The following is a 26,208-nucleotide window of genomic DNA, read 5'->3' as shown; positions in this document are numbered from 1 at the left end:
TTTGCCAAACAAAGAAACTACCTTTTATTACACAGAGCGAAGCCCTGGTCCTTCCCAGCTCTCTCCCAACCTTGTCTTCTAGCCCCTGATGGGCCGGGATGGCACGAACAAGTGGCGGGCCCGAGCTTCACCTGCTCTCAGCGGCCCCTGCCCCGGAAAGAGAGGGCAGGTGGGAGCTGGCCTGCGGGGTCCGTAGCGCCAAGCCCGCTACGTGCCTCGACATGGAAAGCGAGATGCTGATCAGAACAGACTCTTCCTGTCATCAACTCACTCCTCAACAGCCTGTAAATATGCACCCAATGAAGTGCCCAAATGGCAGCCCGTTCGTGAAAGCTGGTTCGAGGCACAAATACCTGCTGTCTCCTCCCCGGTGCTGACGGGTGCGTGGAGCAGGGTGTGCCAGCCTGGGCCCCCCCCCCTCGCTTCCGCCATTCAAGAGTCCAGACCAAGAGAGTCCCCCCCCATTCCTCCCACTCAACTGCCGCCTCATCGTCTTCGGCCTGGAGCCTTGTGTCCTGGTTGGTTGGCGACCACACCATCTTTTCTCTCCTCACACGAAATCCTAGAAGGAGAAGAGTAGTTATAAGGAAAATGATTTTCAAATTCTCCCCTTTTCCGATCTCTGTGGAAACAAAGCCAAGACATCGAGTGGAGACAGGGCAAATCTTAGGGATTTCCAAATGATTGGACTTGGAGCGCTTCCTATAGAGAAGCTGTGGCCGTGCCTAGTGGGAAAAGCACAGGCCTTGGAGTCAGAGGGCCTGGGTTCTAATGCCCGCTCCTCCATTTGTTTAAAATGGTATTAAGTGCTATATCTGGGCCAAGCACTGTTCTAAGCACTGGGGTAGATGCAAGGTTATCAGGTTGTCCATGTGGGGTTCACAGTCTTCATCCCCCTTTTACAGATGAGGTCACTGAGGCACAGAGAAGTTAAGTGACTTGCCTAAAGTCACACAGTTGACAAGTGGTGGAGCCGGGATTAGAACCCACAACCTCTGACTCCCAAGCCCCTGCTTTTTCCACCAAGTCACTCTGTCCACTGGGTGGCCTAAGGCAAAGTCACTTCACTGCTCTCTACCTCAGTTCTCTCATCTGCAAAATAGGAATTCAATACTTGTTCTCCCCCCTACTTAGACTATGAACCCCATGTGGGACCTGACTAATTTTTAGCTACCCCAGTGCTTAGAACAGTGTTTGGCACTTAGTAAGCACTTAACAAATACTATAATTGGTGTGTGTTTTGTCCCTAAGCTTTATCTAGCTTTTAATTATACCTAGTTTTTAATTATACCTCCTCCTTTCCTACACCTCTCTCGTTGTCTGGCAAGGTTAGTCTATGAGTTCCATTTAGTGTTATGCTTAGCCATGTGCTTAGTACAGTGCTCTACATAGTAAGCACTCAGTAAGTACCAACGGTTGCTTGATGGGTTGATTTGCTAGCTTGCACCAATTTGCAATGACATTTCTGGTGCTCGGGTGAAACTGATCTGGCCTGGATGTCTGGTCAGAGTAGATCCAGGGCATCCCGAAACCTAAGGACTCCTGGAAAATAATCCTTTCATCTCCCCCACCCCACCCCCTCATCATTTTTTCCCTCCTCCACGCCTCTTCCCATCACCATCAATGGTATTCCCTGAGTGCTTAATGTGGTCCGAGTATTGTACGAGCCCTTGGGAGAGTCTATTACAGTACAGTAAGTAGAAACAATCCCCGCCCTCAAAGAGCTGACATCTAGCAGGGGTGGTGAGATAACTCGAGTTCCAGTTCCGGTCAGAGCATTTTGAGGCCACCCAAGCGGCGTGGCTCAGTGAAAAGAGCATGGGCTTTGGAGTCAGAGGTCATGAGTTCGAATCCCAGCTCTGCCACTTGTCAGCTGTGTGACTATGGGCAAGTCACTTAACTTCTCTGGGCCTCAGTTACCTCATCTGTAAAATGAGGATTAAGACTGTGAGCCCCATGTGGGATAACCTGATTCCCCCGTGTCTCCCCCAGCGCTTAGAACAGTGCTCTGCACATAGTAAGCGCTTAACAAATACCAACATTATTAAATCCCCAACCCTCAGAGGTTCCCCAGTGCTACCCCCAGTCCCCATGCTTGGAAGTGGCCTGGGGTTATTCTCAACGAGAAGTTGTTGCTGACAAAAGTGAACTGATGGTAAACTCACTGTGGGCAGGGATTGTGTGTACCAATTCTGTTATATTATATTTTTCCAAGTGCTTAGGGCAGTGCTCTGCATACAGTAAATGCTCAATCAATACAGTCGATTGATTGACAGCGGTTAGAATGTACCACCCTCAGGAATATGCCAACCCAAACAACTCTTCTGCACCCAATACTGAGTCCCGGGATAATCTCTGTGACTCTCTGAGGGAGATTATATTATTCTAGGGCCCCTTCTGTTGGTGGAGAAATGATATCTAGAATTATTTAGTTTCAGTCCAAAAGTCATCCAGCCAAACAGTGTAATAGTAGAGCTAGAGTGAGACCTTCAGTCTCTGAATTTTCAGACCTTTGCATATTCCCATTAAATAAATTATTTCTACTATTTTAAGTCTCAAATATGGTCAATTCTCCAAAGTCCAACATTATGGGGCCCAGTAAGGGGTGGATAATTGAAATCCACGGATAATCCATAAACCCAAATTTACTAGTTTCATCCTTCTTCCTCATCAATCTTTTATTAGAGCTGTTAACATGAATTGATAGTTTTCTCTCTCCTTGGTCTTTCGCCCTAAGACTCCCAATGGGGCTCAGAGTTCTCTAATGATGATAATGATCCTAATAATGTATTTGGATCAGTCTTTTACATGTGGGCATGGGGAAAAGAGAAGGGATGTGGAGAACCAGAGATAAATGGAGGGGGGCTAGAGAGACTTAGAGGTGGAAGATGGTGAGAAGGAAGATAAGAAATGGCGGGGGGATGGGGAAGGGGAGGGAGATAGAGAGGGGAAGGTGTTGGAGAATGGGGGTATGGAAGAAGATGGGGAGGAAAATGGGAAGGGGGTCTTGAGAAGCAGCATGGCTTAGTGGATAGAGGACAGGCCTGAGAGTTAGAAGGACCTGGGTTCTAATCCCGGCTCTGCCATTTGCCTGCTGTGTGACCTTGGGCAAATCATTTCACTTTTATTTGCCTCAGTTACCTCGTCTGTAAAATGGGGATTAAGAATGTGAGCCGCATGTGTCTAACCCGATTGGATGGTATCTATCCCAGAGTTTAGAGTAGTGTTTGACACATAGTAAGTGCCTAACAAATATTACCATTATTATTATTATTATTATTATTATTATTACTGTATTACTAAGAACCAGATGGTGGGAAATTAAACCTCTGAGGAGAATTAATCAGTCAGTCAATCAAACAATAAATGGTATTTAAAAGCTCTCGGTGGAGAGGGATCACATCTACCTTTTCTGTGGTACTGTCCCGAGAGCTTAATACAGTGCTCTACACACAGTAAGCACCCAATAAATACCACTGACTGATAAATTGTTAAACTTCAGAGCTATGAACTAAGCGCTTGGGAGAGTACAAAGAATGTGGGAGAGTACAGGAGAAGAGAGAAAAGGATTTCCACATCCAATACAACTGCAGAACCAAATCAGGCCATCTTGGTTGAGAATCAGCAAACAATTCCATTCTACACTGGCTGTTCCACTCCTCAGAATTTATTGCTTCGTTCCCCAAATTCCTCAACAAAATCTATTCTCCCATTTTTAAAGTCTGCAAAGTCTGTTGACTGGAAACTTCACTAGTGATCAATGGTTTTGGGTATTCTTTCAAAAGCAGGCTCAGGTCAGCTGGATGGAGCCCTTTGGTTATTCAATTTGTATGTTATACTTCTAAAATATTTATATTCCAAAACTGTCTGTCATAGAATCAGAGCAACAGTGGCCCTCTAAACTTCAACCACAAGTATGTCTCTCAACTTGGTTCAAGGGTTAATACAGAGATTGTGTAGATTTTACCTTAAATTTATTTAGAAATTTGCAGCTGGAGCTAGGAAAACATCTGGGAAGTTTCAATATCAAATGTTGAAAACAGGTTGCAGTAAAGATAAATAACTTTCAGTTTGGAAACCGGTCTCACCCAAGTCCTTATTTCCTGCCTTGGTTACTACAACAGCCTCCTCAGTCACCTTCCTGCCTCCCGTCTCTTCCCTCTCCAGTCCACATTTCACTCTGAGAAATGTTCACTAGAGAAGCAGCGTGACTCAGTGGAAAGAGCACGGGCTTTGGAGTCAGAGGTCATGAGTTCGAATCCCAGCTCCGCCACTTGTCAGCTGTGTGACTGTGGGCGAGTCACTTAACTTCACTGTGCCTCAGTTACCTCATCTGTAAAATGGGGATTAAGACTGTGAGCCCCACGTGGGACATCCTGATTCCCCTGTGTCTACCCCAGCGCTTAGGACAGTGCTCGGCGCATAGTAAGCACTTAACAAATACCAACGTTATTATTATTATTACTCTGCTGCCCAGATCATTTTTTCTTGAAAAACTGTTCAGTCCCTGTTTCCCACTTATCCCAAACCTCCAGTGGTTGCCCATCTATCTCTGCATCAAACAGAAACTTCTTACAATAGGCTTTATTCAGCTCGCCCTCTCCTATCATATCTCAGTGATCTCCTACTACAACCCAATCCACATACATTGCTCCTCTAGTGCCAGCCTACACACTGTATCTCGATCACCTTTAACTCACCGACCTCTGGCCCTCATCCTCCTGCTGGCATGGAATTCCCTCCTCCTTCACATCTGACAGTCCACCACTTTTTCCACCTTCAAAACCCTCCTACAATCACACCTCTTCCAAGAGGCCTTACTTGACTAAGCCCTTATTTCCCCTTATATGCCCTCCCCTCTGTGTCAACTATCCACTAGACTGTGGACCCCTTAAGCACTCTGTTACCCTAGCCCCACATAATAATAATAATGTTGGTATTTGTTAAGCGTTTACTACGTGCCAAGCACTGTTCTAAGTGCCGGTGTAGATACAAGGTAATCAGGTTGTCCCACATGGAGCTCACAGTCTCAATCTCCATTTTACAGATGAGGTAACCAAGGCACAGAGAAGTTGAGTGGTTTGCCCAAGGTCACACGGCAGACAAGGGGCAGAGCTGAGATTAGAACCCACGACCTCTGACTCCCAAGCCCGGGCTCTTTCCACTAAGCCACGCTGCTTCTCGTTTATTTCTCATTTATGCACATAGCCTCCTGTTCTACTATTTCCCCTCTCTGCAATTTATTTTAATTTTTGTCTCCCCTTATAGACTGTAAGTTCCTTATGGGTAGGGATAGTGTCCACCAACTCCATTGTATTGTACTTCCCGAGCGCTTAGTACAGTGCTCTGACATAGTGAACGCTCAATGAATCATCTTGATTGATTGACTGACCGATTGAAACCGAGAGAGAGCAAAAGTCAGTGAAATTTTTAATAGCTATTTCCTAGTGCTTACTTGCCCAGGAGACACAACGGTGGATCGCAGTCAGTCGCCGGGAGGGGAAGAACTGCAATTTCATCCTTCCTCTCGTTCTTCTTTCCCCTTTTGTCTTTAGCCTGGCGGGAGTCCTGGGTGGCTCAGGAAGGCAGAGAGCGTGTGTATGAGTATTCAGGCTGCTCCAAGTGACTGCCGTTCATTTCTCTCAGAGGGAGAAAGCGTGGAGAACTTCAAAAACAGCATTCTCCTGCTGAGACAGGGCACTGTTTTATTGAGCTTGCACCATCATCAATAACATTTACTAAGCACCTACTGTGTACAGTGAACTGTTCAAAGCACTTGGGAGGGTCAGATGTAAGTAAAAGACACGGACTCTACCCTCAAGGGGCTTAAAATCTCCTAGGGGAGAGAGACAGACTCAAATTTCTACACATGATTATCTACAAATAGTGGGAGTGGGGGAGGAAACAGAGATGCAGTCATTAATAGCCAGGGGGTGGAAAAATGAATAAATCAATAAGTCAGTGATGAAATAGCCGCCTCTTCTTCCTAGCATAAGTAAATGATTTCACTGCTTCCCCTCCTGGATCGTAAGTTCCTTGAGGGAGGGATCATGCCTACAAACTGTTGTACTTAGAAGCAGGCTGGCTGTATACAGCACGGGGCTGGGAGTCAGAAGGACCTGGATTCTAATCCCGGCTCTGCCACGTGTCTGCTGGGTGACCTTGAGCAAGTCACTTAACTTCTCTGGGCCTCAGTTACCTCATCTGTAAAATGGGGATATAGACTGTGAGCCCCATGAGGGACAGGGACTGCGTCCAACCTGATTAACTTTATCCACTCCAGCGTTTAGAACAATGCTTGGCACATAGTAAGTGGTTGCCAAGTAATATTACTACTATTGCTCTCTCTTAAGCACTTAAGACAGCCCCTGCACACAGGAGATGCTCCACAAAGGCTCTGGACCGACTGATGGAAATAAGAAGCAGTGGCTGAGTGGAAAGAGCCCGGGCTTGGGAGTCAGAGGTCATGGGCTCGAATCCCGGCTCTGCCACTTGTCAGCTGTGTGACTGGGGGCAAGTCCCTTAATAATAATGTTGGTATTTGTTAAGCGCTTACTATGTGCCGAGCACTGTTCTAAGCGCTGGGGTAGACATAGGGGAATCAGGTTGTCCCACGTGGGGCTCACAGTCTTAATCCCCATTTTACAGATGAGGGAACTGAGGCACAGAGAAGTGAAGTGACTTGCCCACAGTCACACAGCCGACAAGTGGCAGAGCTGGGATTCGAACTCATGAGCCCTGACTCCAAAGCCCGTGCTCTTTCCACTGAGCCACGCTGCTTCTCTAACTTCTCTGTGCCTCAGTGACCTCATCTGTAAAATGGGGATTAAGACCGTGAGCCTCACGTGGGACAACCTGATTACCCTGTATCCACCCCAGTTTTTAGAACAGTGCTCTGCACATAGTAAGCGCCTAACAAATACCGACATGATTAAATAAACAGCCAGATAAGTAGAGGCAGGGGGATCGCTATTTCTGTAAGCGCTAAGGAAGGCTGCACGTACAGGAGGGGTCGAGTCACTGAGGACATCGGGAGGCGATGATCCCCCATCCATCAGGTGACCGGGGCTGAAACGGCTCACCAATCTCTCGCGCCCAGCATGTGACTGACCGAGGGCATCGTCTCGTTGATAACGAAGCAACATCCGGAGAAGGGGAAGGAAGCCTGCGGGCCTCTGATACGTCGCAAGAGATTCCTTTCCACCGTAAATCGGTCCCTGTCGAAGCAGACTGATGCCGGAGGGTTGTTTTTCTTCCCCGCCCCCTCTTCATTTTAACGCTCTGCCTTCAAGTTGGACAAACTTCCGCGGAAGGCAAGGGTGTCCGCTTCAGGAGAGTGGGTGTCCCAAAAACCTGCCAGCTGTTTGTCCCTTGAATTGAGGACATCATGTTTTCAATTTCCTTCAATAAAGCTATGAATCTGGCAATTTGCTGGCCTGCTCCAGCTAAACAGAAAGGACAATTTGAGAAAGATCATAGTTCAGGTTCAGTCAGATGGAAACGATTGAAAACAGAGAGCTGGCCGTTCTGCTTCCCCGATGCAGCTCGCTGTCGCCGTTTGACTGACAAACTGACTTTTTGGAGGTTCTCATGCCCATTTCAGTCAGACTTTATTGAAGGTGATTTTGATCTTCTCCATGAGGCCACAGCAGTGACCATGCCATCTGTCACCTTGATTGCATCGCGGATTCTCTGGAGAGAGCACTATGGCTTCTGATCACTTACAGATTGCACTGCTTTTCCCTCCATAAGGACCACATGCACAGAGCCAGATGGTGAACATACACGCTTATTATAAGTCTTTATCTCTGTGCAGGAAGGAGAGGAGCCATTAGATCTCCCTCAGGAACTCTGCTCCTCTCTACCATCATGCTGCTCTTCAGCAAATACAGTCTTCTTCAGCTGTCATCAACCCACCTCTGAAAATTAAAAAAATAAACAATAATTCCATCCGCCGAAGCAGAGAGAGACCTCCGGGCTGCTCGGTGAAGCAAACTCCCCTCCTCCCCTTCCCCTCCCCGGCCTCCTGCCCCCTCCCCGCCCCCACTTCCCTGACTGTCACCTCTAGGAAGAGGCGAGGGTGTTTGCAAATAGATCGTTAGCACGGTGGCTTTTGAGAGCCGATCAGAGGCCGCTGCCTGAAAGACTGAACCACACGGTCACGTATATTATTAGCGTTCCAGGTGCCGCTATTAACCGGAACGGATCTGTGTCCGTTCGGCAAATGAGGCTCACGATATACTGCCTCTCTCGGCCCCAGGCTGGAGTTGGCCCCGGGCGCGGAAGCGTTGGGGTCCAGAGGTTCACGGCCAGCAACTCCTGCCCTGTGGAACTGCTCCTTCTCAGGTCTGGGGGTCTGGGAGGAAAGGGACGTCGCTCAAGGCGCAGGTTGGAAGTGGGACTGAGCAAGCCCAGGGCGGCCGCTCAGCAAATCTGGGGGACCGTGGGGCAGGACCAGCTTCAGGAGGCAAATTGGGGTGCGGGGGGAGGTGTCTGAGAGGATTTTCTATCCAGAACTTCCAAAGCATGGCAATTTAGAGATGGGCTCGTTGTAAGATCGAAATGGTTGGATCGCTTGCATTGTTTGCCTTGACTATCGTTATAGTCTCGACAGAGGTTTGGGTGAAGTCCCCCAGAACGTCCCCTGTGACGTCAGGATGTTCGGCTGTATGCCGGGCGGGACGTGACCCCAAGCCATTTGAGACAGGATGGACACCCCCCAAAGGAGAGGGGGGCCTCTGGACATCCTTATCTCCCCTGAGGGAATCACGAAAATGTTGAAAATTATCTGTAAGTGGGAATAGTATACACATGCGCACACACTCTCCTAGCTATATGTGCCCACCGGGACACAGCCCAAATGAGGTGTGAATTCACATCAGACACGAGCCCATACGTCCTGAACTGAGCTTGTCTGCTCTGCAATAGTGTAAATATCCTGGAAAACACTGGCTGGTCAGAGCACCATTCAGGCAGGCCCTTCCAGGGATGGAGAGTTACAGCTCTCCATCCGGGTCATTCGCTGGGAACGGTGGTTAAGTCAATCTGGCAACTGTAATGACCCGATTCCCGCAGCTGCGTATAGACAGCAAATTCAGGTAATCCAAGGGGTTTGCTGTGTTCCTCGACACTTTCTCCCACTGGCTGTTGGCCCTGTGGTATTAATGAGCCTCAGAAAAGTTCTTTCCCCTGGGAAACCAGAGAGAACTCAATCGTTCTGCTTGGTGTCGAGGCTTTGCCACGAGACTGCATCCTAAAGGGACGCAAAAAGCAATGAGAATTTTTCTCACAATTTCCATTTCTACTGGTTAGGCACACTGGGGGAGATGACGGGAGGGAGGCAGGCGGTCGACTCTTCGGAGGACACCTTCACCTCGGCCCAGGTTGCTGTGAGGAGAATCTAAGCACGTTGTTGGCAGAAAGCATGTCTACTAACGGGCATTACTGTAAACTCACAGTGGACAGGGCACGTTGCATTGTACTCTCCCAAGTGCTTGATACAGTGCTCCACACACAGTAAGGCTCAGTAAATATGATTGTTATTGTACTCTGCCAAGTACGAAGTACAGTGCTCTGCACACAGTAAGTGCCACAGTAAGTGCTCAATAAATATGACTGATTGATTGGTGGTGGCTTACACATGCTAAACTCTAAACTCCTTTAATGCTAACCTTCTCACTGAACCGCAAACTCATCCATCTCACCGCCGACCCCTTGCCCACATTCTGGAATGCCCTTCTTCCTCATATCTGACAGACAATTACTCTCCCCCATTTCAAAGTCTTACTGAAGGCACATCTCCTCCAAGAGACCTTCCCCGACTAAGCCCTCGTCCTTTTCTTCCACTCCTTTCTGCATCGTCCCGACTTGCTTCCTTCATTCATCCCCTCTCCATCCCCACATCTGTCATTTATTTATTATTAATGTCTGTCTCCGTCTGCTCATTGTGGGCAGGGAATTTGTATATTGTTCTCTCCCAAGTGCTGAGTACAGTGCTCTGCACACAGGAAGCGCTCAATAAATACCACTGACTGACCCACTGAGGGTGCATTCCTCACGGTCAAACTCTGAAGGGCGTGGTGACCCAGGGGGATGAGATCCTCCTTCCAACTCCGGCTCCAGACCCTCCCCACCAGCCGCAGTTGGGCTTGGACCACATGCCTCCAGGCACAGGCCTTGGACCAACCTACTGCGTGCAGAAAGGAGAAGGTCATGGATTCTAATCCCGGCTCTGCCACTCGTCTGCTGTGTGACTTTGGCAAAGTCACTTCACTTCTCTGTGCCACAGTTACGTCACCTGCAAAATGGGGATTGAGACCGTGAGCCCCACGTGGGACAGGGACTGTGTCCAACCCGGTTTGCTTGTACCTACCCCAGCGCGTAGAACAGCGCCTGGCCCTCCAGTTTCCATGGGCAAGATTAAATGAACATTCCACTGAACGTGAGTGGTGTTCGATTTTTCTGTTTTAGATGAGCTCACAGGTCACGGCGCCAACGTTCTGAGCTGAAAGAGTTGAGGACTCACAGCGTGACTCTTGTGTCCACAGACGAGACACCACGTGCATAGCAGAAAGCCTATTTCACAGTAACCCAATTTCCTGTGCCTTTCTTTGGAAGGGCTTGCTCTTAAGTGGGCCACCATATGTAAAGCGGTGTTATGAAACAATACTTGCTGCTTACTGATCTGGTAGGGATGCTGTGAGCCTTAATAGGATAATTTTGATAAAAGATTGGAAAGAGCCTCCGGAATTTTAAGACAACCAAAGGAGTCTGTTGTTAGATCTGGAAAACTGTCCTTTCTAATGAAAGGCCGGGCATGGTAGGAAAACAAAAATCAAGTCAATTCATATAAAATCAAATCCAACTAATCGGTTAAGGGCACTCCAGCTTGTTTCCAACTGGCCTTTGAAAACAGATTCAGTGTGCCCCTGCTGGTTAAAATATTTCTACTTTCCTTTTTGTCACTTGCATAATTATCGCATTAATTTCCACAAAAAGAAACTTCAAATGCTACTGGCCCAGGGTGTGAAAGGAGATTTGTGAGGACTAGTTATAACTCCCATCGTCTGTCTGTCTGTCTGTCTGTCTGTCTAAACTACCCTTCTCTCAATTAAACAAACATGTGGCAATCACGTCCCCCCCCGTCTTCTGGGTGGAACTGTATACTGTGTTCAAAATCTCTGATTAATCTGATTAAGCTAGTGAGTGAATAATCCTTTAATCTTCTCAAGAACACTGTTATGTCTGACGAGTGTCAGGTCTGAGAATGATAAGCAGTTAGGCAAATAGCAAAAGTTCAACAGAAACCCCCAGCAACACGCCAAAGTCAAACCGGGGTGTCTCTTTTCCTGATTCTGCTTTTTGCGAGAGTGACCTTCGCAGCTGAAACAGGAACGAGAAACATTAGTAAAAATAATAAATCATGCAGTGGTGGTGATTCAGCCGCAGCAAGCAGCTCAGTCGCTGAGGACCAATTTGCTAGCATGTGCTTCTCTTTCCCAACCAGTTTAATTATGAATTAATGGGTGCTCCCTTTTGCCTCTGCGTCTCATCGTGGAACGGAATTGGTAAACGCCATACAGCGTTATTTATTTTACAGATAGAGCACGGTCTCCGCGGTGAGCAACTGCCATATGTTTTGTAAAAGCATAAAAGTAGGAGTTCGTTTCTGTGCCCGCGAATCCCAGCCAGGAAATCGCACCTTGTGAGCAGAGTTTTGGCACCTGGGCCAGGAGCTGTTTTAGCCGGGGAGAGGAGACTGAGGTGCCAGGCTGCGGCCTATCTCCGCCACCACGTTGGAATATCAGCCCGGGGAAGTGGTGGAATCATGCTGCCGGGTAGCGAGCCAGCGTGTGGACGCGTGAATCAAGTGGGCGGGAGGAGTTCGGGCCGAAGCTTTTGCAATCCGCTTGGAGTCTGACTCGGGGTGGAATGGGAGTGAGATACTGTTTGCTCTTATTGACTGGGAACTGGGGTCACAGGAAGAAGGTCAAACGCTCTCATGTGATGAGGCTGGCTGGAAGAAAAAGATGAGCCAGATTTCCCAACAGGTACATGTGGGAATGTCCCACTGGAAAACTGCAATTTCCTTGGGGAGTAAGCTGGGTGGCTTAGATGGGTCCTCGCTGGGGGGCGAGGTGCTAGAAGGCTCTTCATGGAGTCTACAAGAATTATTCCTTCAAGACCTTGGGCAAGTCACTTAACTTCTCTGTGCCTCAGTTACCTCATCTGCAAAATGGCGATTAAGACTATGAGCCCCTTGTGGATCTGGACTCTGTCCAACCTACTTAGTTTGTATCTACTCTAGCGCTTACAACAATGCTTGACACAGAGTAAGCACTCAGAAAATACCCTCATCGTTATCATTATTATTATTACAATGCCTGGTACATAGTAAGCACCTAACAAATACCATAAAAAACCAACAGGGCTTATCAACCTATAATCCCTCTCTACAGAAGACAGAGAGTCTCTCTTCCCCCAATCCCACCCCCGGCCCCGCCCCCGGCCCATGTCTAAAGGCTAGCTCTCAGGACTTTGGAGGGTTTTTTCCTTTCTCTTGTGGAGCACTCTTTGATTTTACAAAGCACCTTGAGGTAGGGATCGGCAGGTATCTTTTTTTCCACGGTATTTGTTAAGCACGTACTATGTGCCAGGCACTGTACTAAGCAATGAGGTAGGTACAAACTAATCGTGCCCATGTCCCACATGGGGCTCACAGTTTGCAAAGTACTGAAGTGACTTGTTCAAGGTCACATAGCCAGAACTAAATCCTGAGGTCACTTCATCTTGAGCCATTTGTTCCCATGAGGGGTACATGACAGAAGTGCCTGAAGACTGAACAACCAACCATTCTGGACCCATAGGCCCTGCTGGGATGATGAACACTGGGCCACCATTTCATCCTTTGCTGACCTTCAACATTTCTTAAAGTCGTCATTCTATGAACTATGAGTGGAGCAGCCTTCAAAAATCGGAATGTTAATCTTTACTTTTCCATGTTTCTGTGTAATGTGTCTGCACATTCTGTGGGAATGTGTCTGCTAATTCTGTTGCACTGTACTCTCCCAAGATCTTAGAACAGTGCTTTGTTCACAGTAAGCCTCAATAAATATAACCGATTGATTAAGTTGAAGGCCCTGGGTCTCTCCTCCCACCCTCACCAGACACCTGATAGGTGTTTGTCTCAAAGTGGTTTGTACCTCAGGCTTTATATACCACAGAGGCAGCGTGACCTAATGGGGAAATCATGGAATTTGGGGGCAGAAGACCAAGGTTCTAATCCCAGTCTTGCCACTAGTCTTTTCTATGACCTTGGATGAGTCATATTCTCTGGCTTCAGTTTTCTCATCTGCAAAATGGAGCTCATGTACCTGATCTCCCTCCTCTCAAAGTGTAACTCGGATTTGATTATCTGGTATTCAGTCGAAGGTTTAGCACAGTGCTTGAAACTTGCTAAGGGCTATAAATCTTTGTCAATGTTATTTTTATCAATCAATCAATTACTGTGAGCAGAATACTGTACTAGGCACTTGGGAGAGTACAATACAACAGAGTTGGTAGATATGTTCCCCGCCCACGAAGAGCTTACAGTTTAGAGGACATAACAGATGGAAAACAGAATGGAAAGAAAACGATCCTTACATTAGGTAGCCTACTTCTCCTCAGAAAGACTGCTCCCATTCAGGGTCTAGAAAAGAAGGATGATCAATACTGTATGAGGATCTTGGAGGGGATGGGAGACTTCTCATCTAATAATAATAATAATGGTGGTATTTGTTAAGCGCTTACTATGTGCAGAGCACTGTTCTAAGCGCTGGGGGAGATACAGGGTAATCAGGCTGTCCCACGTGAGGTTCACAGTTAATCCCCATTTTACAGATGAGGTAACTGAGGCACAGAGAAGTTAAGCGACTTGCCCACAGTCACACAGCTGATAAGTGGCAGAGCCGGGATTCAAACCCATGACCTCTGACTCTGAAGCCCAGGCTCTTTCCACTGAGCCACCTACTGATACATCTGCCAACCAATCTATCAGTCAATGGAATTTATTAAGACCTTACTGTGTACAGAGCACTGGGCTCAGCACTTGGTAGAGTACAAAACAACAGAGCTGGTAGCTGTGTTCCCTTTCCACAAGGAATTTACATTCTAGAGGGAAGAGACAGACATTAAAATAAATCGTGGATATGTACTTAAGGGATGTGGGACTGAGGGTAGAAAAATGACCTGGGCAGCAGAGTGAAGTATTGACTGGAGTCGGGAGAGATAAGAGTCAGGGAGGTTGGCAAGGAGGCTGACACAGTAATCAAGGTGGGATATGATAAATGCTTGGATCAGCATAGAAGTGGTTTGAATGGTGAGGAACAGGTGGATTTTAGCAATGTTGAGAAGGTAGAACTGACAGGATTTGGTGACAGATTGAATTTGCGGTTTGAATGAGAGATGTGAGTTGAGGATAATGCCAAGGTTATGGGGCTTTTGAGACGGGGAGGATTGTGGTGTTGCCAACAGTGATGGGAAAGTCATGGGGAGGGTATGGATGGGAAGATGAGGAGTTCTGTAATGGGTGTGTTAAGTTTGAGGTGACTGTGGCACATCGAAGTAGAGAAGTCCTGAAGGCAGGAGGGAATTCAAGATTGCAGAGAAGGAGAAAGACATCTCAGGACTGGAGATGTAGTATTGAGAATCATCTGCGTAGAGATGGTAATTGAAGCCATGAGAACGAATGTGTTCTCCAAGGGAATGGGTGAAAATGGAGAATAGAAGGGGACCCAGAACTGAGCCTCGAGGGACAGTTGGGGGTAGAAGGCAGAGGAGGAGTTTGTGAAAGAGACTAGGAAGGAGTGGAGAGATAGAAAAAGAACCAGAAGAGGACAGAATTAGTGGGACCAAAGTTGGATAATGTTTCAAAGAGAAGGGGATGATCCACAGTGTCAAAGGTAGCTGGGAGATCAAGGAAGACTAGGATGGAGTAGAAGCCATTGGATTTGGTAAGAAAGAAGTCACTGCTGATCTTAAAGAGGGCAGTTTCCGTGGAAAGCAGATTGGAGGGGGTCGAGGAAAGAATTAGAGGAGACTAAGTGTAGGCAGCGGGTGTAGACAACTCACTCAGGGAGTTTGGAAAGGAATGGTAGAGAAGAGATGGGGTGATAACTGGAAGGAGCAGTGGGGTCAAGGGAGAGTTTTTTAAGATAGGGAAGACATGAGCATATTTGAAAGCAGTGGGGAAAAGCCATTAAAAGTGAAGAGTCGAAAATGGCTGTCAGGTAGGAAAGAAGGGAGGGGACAAGTGTGCAGCCTGGCTCAGTGGAAAGAGCCTGCGCTTTGGAGTCAGAGGTCATGGGTTCGATTCCCGGCTCTGCCACTTGTCAGCTGTGTGACTGTGGGCAAATCACTTAACTTCTCTGTGCCTCAGTTACCTCATCTGTAAAATGGGGATTAACTGTGAGCCTCACGTGGGACAACCTGATTACCCTGTATCTCCCCCAGCGCTTAGAACAGTGCTCTGCACATAGTAAGTGCTTAACAAATACCAACAATATTAAAGTCAAAGAGGCAGGCAGGAGGGAGAGAAGGACTGGAGAAGGGCAGGGAAGACTTTCAGATATCATGCCTGATGGTTTCAATTTCCAGGGGGTTTGTGGAGGAAGTTAAATAATCGGAAACAGCCGATGTGGACAACAGGTTTGGGAGTCAATAAGGATACAGAAGTATTGTTGGCGGATGAAGGAGAGGGAAGAAGTAAATCAGGTGAGAATAATGTTGAGATGGACAACTTCAGCCTGTTTAGATTTCCATCAGCAGTACTGACCCTGAGCATAGGAGTGGAGGAAATGTGCTATGGAAGTGATCCAGGGTTAGTGGCACGAGATCGGTGGAGGGAAATAGGAGTGAGGGAGTTATAGGGTGGTGTTGAAGGTGACGATTTGCATATTAGGAGAAGTAGTGTGGCCTGGTGGATAGAACACAGGTCTGGGAATCAACCTGTATTCTAATCCTGCTCTGACGCTCATCTGCTGTGTGATCTTGGACAAGTCACTTCACTTCTCTGGGCCTCACATACCTCATCTGTAAAATGGGGATTAATACCGTGAACTCCACGTGGAACATAGACTGTGTCCAACCTGATTAGCTTGTATCTATCCCAGTTCTTAGAACAGTTCCCCGCATATAGGAAGAACCTAATAAATACCACACACAAAAAAAACTAGTTTGGATATGAAGGCCATTTGGGGCTTTAGAAAATGATTTTAGAAAATTTGAGGTGGCCAAAAAATCAGAGGTCTCCGTTGGGGAACGGGACAAATTTGTGGGGAGTGGGTGTGTGGGAGAGAAGGTAGGATGAAGAAGTTGTGGTCAGATAGAGGAATTTCAGAGTTAGTGTGGGTGAAGATTGCAGATTACAGATTACAGATGATGAGATCGAGTGTATGTCCCAGATGGTGAGTGGGTGAGGTAGGATGGAGCAGGAGGTCATTGGAGTTGAGGAGTGAGAGGAAGCTGGCAGTAGACTGGTCATTTGGAACATGCACATGGATACTGAAGTCACAAAGCATTGATGTAGGGATGGAGAAAGAGAAAAGGAATGTGAAAAAGGGATCAAAATTATTCAGAAAGTTGGAGGAGAGACCTGGGTGTGCTTGTGACTATTAACTGATGGTAGAGGTGGTTGTTACGCGCTTCCAAGGAAGGAAAAGAGAGGGATGGGGAAGTGGGATGGTGTGAAAGCGGCACTGGGGTGAGAGAAGGAAGCCCACTCCGCCCCCTTTCCCACTGAGTCTTGGGGACTGGGAGAAGCTGAGGCCCCCCTCCAGGGAAACCTGCAGGGGACCAGTGTCATCTGAGGTGAGCCAACTTTCAATAATGGTGAGGAGGATAATGATTGGGTCAGGAACACGTCAAGAAAGAAGGGAAGCTTATGTATCAGGCACCGAACTAAGCACTGGGTAGATACAAGCAAATCAGGTGGGACACGGTCCATGTCCCACAGGGGGCTCAGAGGCTTGATTGCCATTTTGCAGATGAGGTAACTGAGGCATGGAGAAGTGAAGTCTCTTGCCCAAGATCAAATAGCAGAGCTGGGATTAGAACCCAGGTCCTTCTGACTCCCAGGCCCGTGCTCTATCGCTAAGCCACCCTGCTTAGGTGGCTCCACGGGTCACACTTGGCTGAGGTTTTTTAAGGAGCAAGAGGCGAGGACAGGGCAAGGGATGGCAGTGTATCTCTATAGGAAACACAGCAATGGATAGGTGCAGGATGGTGATTTCTCTTTGATGCTAGCAACGGATGCTTTTCATAGAAACCGAAATCTTGTATAGGATAAATTTGGACCCGGAATTTCGTTCAAACCCTGGATTTGATGGCAGTGGGGGGTATTTCCATGACAGTCACCATGTAAACTTACCCCCACCCTGCACCTCTTTTTCTGAGTTTCAGCTGTTCCCATGAGTCAAGCTCTTAATTGTCAGGGGACTTGTTGTAAGTAATGGTCATTTGTGTTTCATAATTATCTTGAATCAACACAATTAGTTCCACATTCTGCTGTTTTCTTCCTAAGGCATCTGTAAACATTTTGCACAATTCTAGCAAATAGCTTTTGGCAATCGTTAGAGGGAAAGTAAAAAAAAAAACAACAAAAAACACCACCCAAAGCAAAGCGGGCCTCTGTGAATCCTGTTCATTTATTCTAAGGCCACACTGGGAGGATATGGCGATCTACTCCACAAAGGCAAAGAGAGTTTCCCTTTCATGTGCTCATCCCCAGTAGCACGGTGAAGGGCGTCTTCGGTCACAGCTCTAATTCGGTTAAATCGACTCGAGGCCTGAAGGGCATCAGTGAAAAGGATGCACTCCGTCTGACTCTGGGTGTTCATTTTCATCCTTTGAATCTTCTCCCTCCAAGCAAATGGGGAGGTGGGTCTCTTCCTCTTTTCTCCGACCACCTCTGATGGGGAGTTCAGTGCTCCCCAGCTCAGAAAAGCCAGGTCTGCGGAACCATGCCGAGGCCCAAGGGATCTGGAGTTAAATCTGGCTCTGCTAGAGGTTTGTGCTGCAGGAAGATTTCCCCAGCGGAGGAAAACCAAGCGCCCCTCTGTACAAGCGAGGTGGTCAAATAAAAAGACATTTCGGGGATAACAGATCTGCCCAGGTTATTTTCCTAAAAAAGCATTCAGTCCATGTTTCCCCACTCCTCAAGAACTTCTAGTGGTTGCCATCCACCTCCACATCAAAGGGAAATATCTTACCATTGGCTTTAAAGGAGCAGCGTGGCTCAGTGGAAAGAGCATGGGCTTGGGAGTCAGAGGTCGTGGGTCCGAATCCCAGCTCTGCCACTTGTCAGCTGTGTGACTGTGGGCAAGTCACTTCACTTCTCTGTGCCTCAGTTACCTCATCTGTCAAATGGGGATTAAGACTGTGAGCCTCACGTGGGACAACCTGATTACCCTGTATCTACCCCAGGGCTTAGAACAGTGCTCTGCACCTAGTAAGCACTTAACAAATACCAACATTATTATTTAAAACACTCAATCACCTTCTCCCTTCCTATCTTTACTGATTTTCTGCTCAGCACGCTCACTTCACTCCTCTAACACCACCCTACTCAAAGCCCTATGAAAATGACATCTCCTCCAAGAGGCCTTCCCCGACTGAGCCCTCATTTTTCCTATCCCACTCCATTCTACATCACCCTTGCTCTTGGATCTATATCTTCTATTCAGTTAATGATCAATCATAATTGTTGAGCACTTACTGTGGGCAGAGGACTGTCTTAAGAGCTCGGGAGAGTACGATATGACAGAGTTATAACCTCCCCACTTTCTAGCAACTAGGAGAACTGAGAGCAAGAAGGGTAGAGGAAGCATTTTAAAGACAATGTAAAACAAACCCACAGACAATTGACATGTCTCAGCTGAAAGGTGGGAGTCACCTGCTGAGAAAAGACTCGCATAGCACACTGCCATGGAGAAGGGAGTGACTCTCTTAAGAAAACCCATTGCAGGGAATGAAAGGCAAGGAGGTAAAAGAGGAAATGGCACCAGACTCTGGAGAATCAAACGCAACAACACAATGGACGGAGGGTCGTGTGTTCTAATCCCGGCCCCACCACTTGTCTGCTGTGTGACTAGGGACAAATCACTTTACTTCTCTGGGCCTCAGTCACCTCATCTGTAAAATGAGGATTGAGACTGTGACCCCATGTGGGACCGGGACTGTGTCCAACCCGATTTGCTTGTATCCACCCACAGTGCCCGGCTTATAGTAAGCGTCTAACAAATACCATTATTATTCTTATTTGTGTACCCACTGTGGCCAGGAACATGGATCCTGCATTGGTCTTTTCAGCCATGCATGCACTCATAAATGAGTCACGAGTGGTGCTTTTTGATTTGAAATTGAAGGACAATTATATAGAACCATATAGATAGATAGCTATAGTCACATTTCAATCTCTCCCCACAAACTCCCACACCAGCTTTCTCACCCCCTAAGCCCTCACAACCCCTCCACGGCACCTACGTATGTATTTCATAATAATAGCAACAATCATGAGTGTGGCATTTGTTAAGCACTTACTATGTGCCACCCACTGTACTATGCAATGGGGTAGATACAAAGACCATCAGGTCGGACACAGCCCCTGTGCCACGTAGGTCTCACAATCTAAATAGGAGGGGAAATTGGTAGTTTTAAATGCTCTCTTACTTCTTCCTATTTGTAATTTACCGTAGCGTCTGTCTCCCTCACTGGATTTTAAGCTCCTTGAAGGCAGGAATCAGGTCTAGTATTTCTTATGTACAATGCTCTGCCCAGTGTGAGCACTCAATAAATATGATTGATTGACTAACCCAAGAAATCCCCTCTGACTTCATAACAGCTGGAACATTTTCTTCCAAATTTTAGCCTCTTAATATTCTAAATGAAAGTCCATCCTCCAACTGAGCTCTTGGGATTCAACTCATATTCCTCGGAGAGGAATAATAATAATAATAGTTTTGGTATTTGTTAAGTGCTTTACTATGTGCAGAACACTGTTCTAAGCGCTGGGGGAGATACAGGGTAATCAGGTTGTCCCTCATGAGGCTCACAGTCTTAATCCCCATTTTACAGATGAGGTCATTGAGGCACAGAGAAGTGAAGTGACTTGCCCACAGTCACACAGCTGACAAGTGGCAGACCTGGGATTCGAACCCACGACCTCTGATTCCCAAGCCCGTGCTCTTTCCACTGAGCCACGCTGCTTCTCTGAACCACTCACTCCCTCACTCAATCATATTTATTGAGTGCTTACTGTGTGCAGAGCACTGTTCTAAGCACTTGGGAAAGTACAGTATAGCAATAAAGAGAGGCAATCCCTGCCCACAACGAGTTCACAACCTAGAGGATGTTAACCAATGAGGATAAGATCGAGCCTGACCTTCCCGACAGTACGGGGCACTGTCTGGAAGTATCAACATGTCTGAAAGTGCCCCTTGGGGCAGGGCCTATTCCACGTGGTTATTAAAGATACCCACGATCCAGCAGGGAGACGTCATTTACCTCTGTCCAGGAATCAAACAATCAGTGATATGTACCGAGAGCCCACTGGGTGCACAGCACTATACTGAGCGCTTGGGAAAGTACAATAGAGTTAATAGACCTGATTCCTGCCCTCAGGGGGCTTACGGTCTAGCTCACCGTGGCGGCACGGAAGAGAAATAGCAAGCCTCTAATCTCTGGACACTGATAGAGTGGAGGACCTGTCACGCTTTAAAATAAGGAGGCGCTGCACTTTAGGGAAAGACGCAAGGTGGTTAAAAATGCAAAGAATCTGTCGATTGGTAAAATTAGACGAAAAGTTACTCTGAGTTCTGCCCTACATTTGGACGATCATAAGTGAGGCAAACTTTTCTAGGCAAACCGCTGAGGCCTGCCAATTTAACAAGCTGTTCTATGCTGCGAGGGACATATTTATGGACATACTTTCAACAAGACGTACCTAGTGCTACCAAGCTGTGCTGTACTAAAGAGCAGAAAGTATCAAAAAGAGGATTTTTTTTTATAAAGCTTTCACACATGGAAACTATTAAAATCAGATCAACTATTTGGAAATTTTCAGGGGAAAAAAATATTAAAAATAATAACGGGGCGGTTTCAGGGACGTGGAGGGAGAAACCCATCCGAGAGGCCGAAGCGTGAGTTTCCACCTCTTGTTGAGCCCGTGCCATTGTGCAGTCGGGGCACAGCAGGAACCGTGTTGTCAACGGTGTTGTCAATGTTCTCATTTGCAGCTCCCATCGGGTCAACACAACCCTCTTGCCATTTCAAACCACAACGTTCTGGAGAATCCTCATTTTGGGAGGATGACCCGTAAAAATAACTCCCCGAAAGCTCGTGGGATTGGGATCGTTCCTTCTTCCCAGACGAATTAGAACATTTTTACCACTACATGGGGAGGGGGCCTTCTGGAGTTTCTAGAATTATGAGCATATGTGTGGGGTTGGGGGGGAAGGGTCTATTCAGAGCCCACAGGGTGCTAGGTGGAGGGGTCTACAATCAATCAGTGGTATGGAGTACTTACTGTGCTCAGAGCACTTTACTAAGCGCTCCGGCAAAAATACAGTGTGATAGAGGTGGAAGACGCGATCCTAACATGGCAAAGGACAGCGCATAAGGGTGTTTTGCTTTTTCTCTTTTGTTACCGAACGGGATGAGGAGTTTAATGAGCTGTAGTCCTCCCCGTGCTTAAATCCCTCCGCAGGAAGTTTCGATGCCATCTCCGCGTCACCATCGTGAACAGGAGCACCGACTCCTTAAAAGGGCCTCCTGTGGACTGAAAGAGGGAGTGCATATCCGGAGCAGAAACTTCATCTTTGGGAGTGACTTGGGCCATATGGGCTTGAGCGGGTTTGGAAACGAGGATGCAATTCCCAGCCCCTCTCATTGGCGTAAGGAGGATAAGCACCATGGAGCCTTACCCTTCCGAGGGATGAAGTCTCTCCCTGATCCGTCATTCACTCTCGGCTCTCGTCTGCCCCAGCCAGAGACGATGGCTGGAGACGGGATTCAACCTGGGGCCGCGTGGTTTGGGATCCCGCCTCGGCGCTTGACGTGGGGCGACGCTGATGGCACTCTGATGGCTCGCGTCTGAGGATGCGGTGCCTGGCGGCGGATTCCGTCTGGAGAATCGGAAACACTATGAGATTTCCACCCGGTTGGGGGAGAAAAAAGACGCATTAAATAAACCACCGAGCCCAGCGTCCCCTGAAGCCAACGGAGAGCCGGGCTGATGGAACACGGGCATACTGTTCGTGTATTTTGGCATATTACTATTTTAACTAATGTTATGTTATTGTGCTTGCACCCTGAAGCTGTTGTAACAAACAGTGCAGTTTTAGAAATCTGAAGTATAAATAATACATTCTCCCCGGGCTCAGCAGAGATGGCGTCTTCCCTAACGCTTGAGATGGGCTTTGGTAGGGTCGAACGGGATCGGCTCCGGCCCCTGGTAACTTTCCAAGCGGACGTGCGGACAGTGCGCCTCGGACAGAACCCGGGAGGGGGTGGGGGAGCGGCCGCACCATCACGATATCCTACCTGTGATTTATTATAATACCCGTCTCCCCCTAGAGACTGTAAGGTGTTTGTGGCCAGGTATCGCGTCTACCTACTTTATTATATTGTATTCTCTCATGTGTTTAGTACAGTGCTCTGAACATGGTAAGCGCTCAATAAATACCTTTGATTAACATTATTATTTATGATAAAAATTGTGGTATTTACTACGTGCTCGCTATGTGCCAGACACTGTACTAAGCGCTTGGGTAGAAACAAGCAAATCGGGTCAGACACAGTCTCTGATCCGCATGAGGCCCATAGTCTTAATCCCTATTTTACAGATGAGGTGGCTGAGGCACAGAGAAGCAAAGTGACTTGCCTAAGGAGTCACAGCAGACAAGTTGGAGGAGTCAGGGTTAGAACCTGGGGCCTTCTGACTGCCAGGCCAGTGCGCTATCCTCTAGACCCCACTACTTCAGTCCTACTCCTTTCATTCATTCAATCGGATTTACTGAGTGCTTACTGTGTGCAGAGCAGTACTCGGTGGGCCCCCTGAGATTTCCAGACAATCGATAGTAAAAAGTGGTATTTTTAACTCAAAGACGTGGATAATTGTCTCAATTCTTCACCTCTGACCATTTGCTCCCACTCTTCCCCCTGCCCGGAACTCCTTCCCCTTTCAAATCCACCAGACCACAGCTCTCCCCATCTTCGAAGTCTTTCGGACACCACATCTCCTTCAGGAGGCCTTCCGTGATTGATCTCTTTTCCCGAGGTCAAAACCCCCAACCATCACCTCACACCAACCGTGCCAACCGGGCACTTATACACTGATATCCCCCATAGCACTTCAATACATATTGACTTACATAACCTATTTTAGCACTTACCTACATTTCCATTCTTCGCTTCTCTTCTTACATCAGTGTTTTGTGTCTGTCTCTCCCATCGACTTAAAACTGCTTGAAGGCAAGGATCATGTCATCTAATTCTATTCTACTCTACTAAACGTTCTCACCCAGGAGACACTCTCTAAATATTATTGATTGAGTCATTATCAAGACTGGTATAAAGCAGCTCGAATGGCCACTCTGCGTATTGTCTATTTAACTGCTGACACTGAGGAGTCACTTTTCCAGAGTGAAGGAAAGATTAGGGAGGAAATCTCACAAAGCAACTCTGCAGAGATTCTGCTGCTAGACTGTAAGTCACTTGAGAGCCAGAATCGTGTCTTCTAACTCTACTGTACTCTCCCAAGTGCTTAGTTTAGTACTCTGCATATGATAGATATTCAGTAAGAACTACTAATATCAGGGGACCCGTTGTCCAGAGTGTCCAAAGCACAACCAGTGCGTTTGTTTTCTGAGGGTTCCCCCTTTTGATTGTAAACTCACTGTGGGCGGAGAATGTGTCTGTTATAGTTTGCTCTCCAAGTACAGTGCTCTGCACATAGTAAGTGCTCAATAAATACAAATGACTGATGGATTATTTTTCTGGCCCTCAAACCCTGCAATGGATCTTGGACTCCATCATGGGATTCTTCAGGGTCAAGGTCGGAACCAGAACCATACAGCAATCCATGTAGCATGGCCTAATGGTTAAAGCCCTTCTGGGAGTCAGAAGGGCTTTGGTTCTAATTCTGGCTCTGCCACTTGTCTGCTGCGTGACCTTGGACAAGTCACTTCACTTCTCTGTGCCTCAGTTCCCTCAAATGTAAAATAGGGATTAGGACTGTGAACCCCCTGAGGGACGTGGACTGTTTTTAACCTGATTAGCTTCTATCTCCCCCAGAGCTTCCTACACTGCCTGGCATATGGCTAGTGCTTATCAAGTACCATGTCAAAAAAAGGGAGACTTGTGTTCTAGGCACACCTATGCCACTGGCCTGCTGACAATGGATGAGTCACTTAACCTCTCCGAGCCTCAGTTCCTCATCTGTCAACTGGGGGTAACAGATCGAGATCCCTGGGGATGGTCAGAGACTATATCTGATCATGAAAACTTCCATCTATCTCAGCACTTAGCACATAGTAAGTGCTTAGTAAACAACAATGCATCATTTCCAAGCCCTCTGAAACTCTTGCCATGAATCCAGATGAATCTGCTGGGAGACTTTAATCCCCACTCTGTAATTGAATCACATTCTTATTAAAGTTCTAGCCATTCTTTCTAAACTATTCTTAAGTGGAGAGAACAGCTTGTTTCCTTGACAGCAGAGGATCAACAGTTTTGACTTCTTTTGTTGGATCTCTGTCGAGATTCCCACAGAAATTCTCCAATCGCTCCCCCGCCCCAGAAGATATCTACCTCGCGATTTCACATCTTTGCCTATGGAGACGCTGAGTGAGACATGGCTTTTCCAAATGCTGAAAGGACACACCAACACTGGGGGGACTCGGTTTGGTGGGGGCCGGGGGGTGAGGGGGAGCACCTACACCTAAAGTCTTAACTCTCATTCCAGGACCAGGAAAATGAGCCACAGGTTCCCAAGTCACCAGAGTGAAGGAGGCCTAAAGGGGAACGTCTTAGCGAGTTGCGTGAGCAAGTCAGCTGATGAAGGCTAAGTCCAATTTCCCCTCGGATTTTGGGTTCTCTTAACTGCCATCACGAGGACACGGTCCTCCCCTCCCCCCCCCCCCCCCCCCCCCCAGCCCAGGGTCCGGCTCTCCGGTAGAAAGCAAAATTCTTGTGAGCCGGGTTTAGGATGAGGGCAGCCAATGTGCTCTGTGGCCACCTGGATCTGGAGGCCTGTGACTCCCGGCCTCCCCCCAGCATGCCCGCCACGTGGAATATGGATGAAGTGTCAAAAAAGATCCGTGCACTGTGCTCCTGCCATTTACCGTGCTTCTTTCGGAATGATTGTAATGGCAGCTTCGATCTTCCAGAGTTTTCTCCGTAGGCAAAGATGTAGGGCGGGCGAGAGGGGATTCAGTCTTTTCGGTCATCTGTGTCCGCTCGGACGATTCCCCTAGAGAGAGTGAGTCCATGTGCCGTTGGGCTGGTCACCTTCTTCCTTGCGTCCTTCCACGCAAGGGTAAAGATTCTTGTGGACTCGCGTCCAGTGTGCTGTAGGGAGGGGGAACGGTGGGGAGCCCCTTCTGAACTGCTCCCGATTCCATGCCCTGAGGCGCCGGTTTGCATTTTTAGGGCAACAGCCGGCTCTGTGCAAGCAGGAGACGGCGCGTCAGGCTTCATTACCGCACACAAAATGACACGCGCGGGGGCCTGTGGTCGCAATAGGGCTTATGGGGACCTGGAAAGCTATCACGTGGTGTGGCGACCCTCTCCCCAGAAAGAGCCACACTCCCGACTGCCTATTTGTTTTGTTTTCTGTCTCCCCCTTCTAGACTGTGAGCCCGTTGTTGGGTAGGATTGTCTCTATCTGTTGCCGAATTGTACTTTCCAAGTGCTTAGTACAGCGCTCAATAAATACGATTGAATGAATTAATGAATGAATGAATGATTGGGAGGACCAGCTCCAGAATCCAATCGGTCACACGTTGCCATATCTTGGGTAGGAGCCTGGTTTAAAGGCCTTCCCGGCAACAACTGGCTACGCCAGAAGAGTTCAGACCCCTATCAAGATAATAAGAGGTGATTACGTTGCACTTTCGGTTCCCACTCGGAGATTCACAGCTGCGTGGGCCAGAGGTTAAAATGTCTCCAAAG

At 47.6% G+C, this 26,208-nt stretch overlaps 1 long non-coding RNA gene across 2 annotated transcripts; it reads right to left on the bottom strand.

Moving 5' to 3' along the window:
- On the bottom strand, window positions 1-25,694 carry LOC114813187. Of its 2 annotated transcripts, XR_003760829.2 has the most exons (6): window positions 25,380-25,694; window positions 21,960-22,160; window positions 13,645-13,690; window positions 7,005-7,919; window positions 5,456-5,684; window positions 1-562 (listed from the first exon to the last, which is right to left on the bottom strand). It is a non-coding gene; the product is annotated as an uncharacterized LOC114813187 (long non-coding RNA). The 2 variants fall into 2 exon arrangements; XR_003760830.2 differs by lacking the exon at window positions 13,645-13,690.
- Between the last annotated feature and the right edge of the window lie 514 nt (window positions 25,695-26,208).

The sequence above is a fragment of the Ornithorhynchus anatinus genome, chromosome 7, assembly GCF_004115215.2.
Source record: "Ornithorhynchus anatinus isolate Pmale09 chromosome 7, mOrnAna1.pri.v4, whole genome shotgun sequence".
Taxonomy (NCBI): Eukaryota; Metazoa; Chordata; class Mammalia; order Monotremata; family Ornithorhynchidae; genus Ornithorhynchus; species Ornithorhynchus anatinus.
Note: the sequence above shows the minus strand (reverse complement) of the source record. Positions and strands in the feature narration are given on the sequence as shown.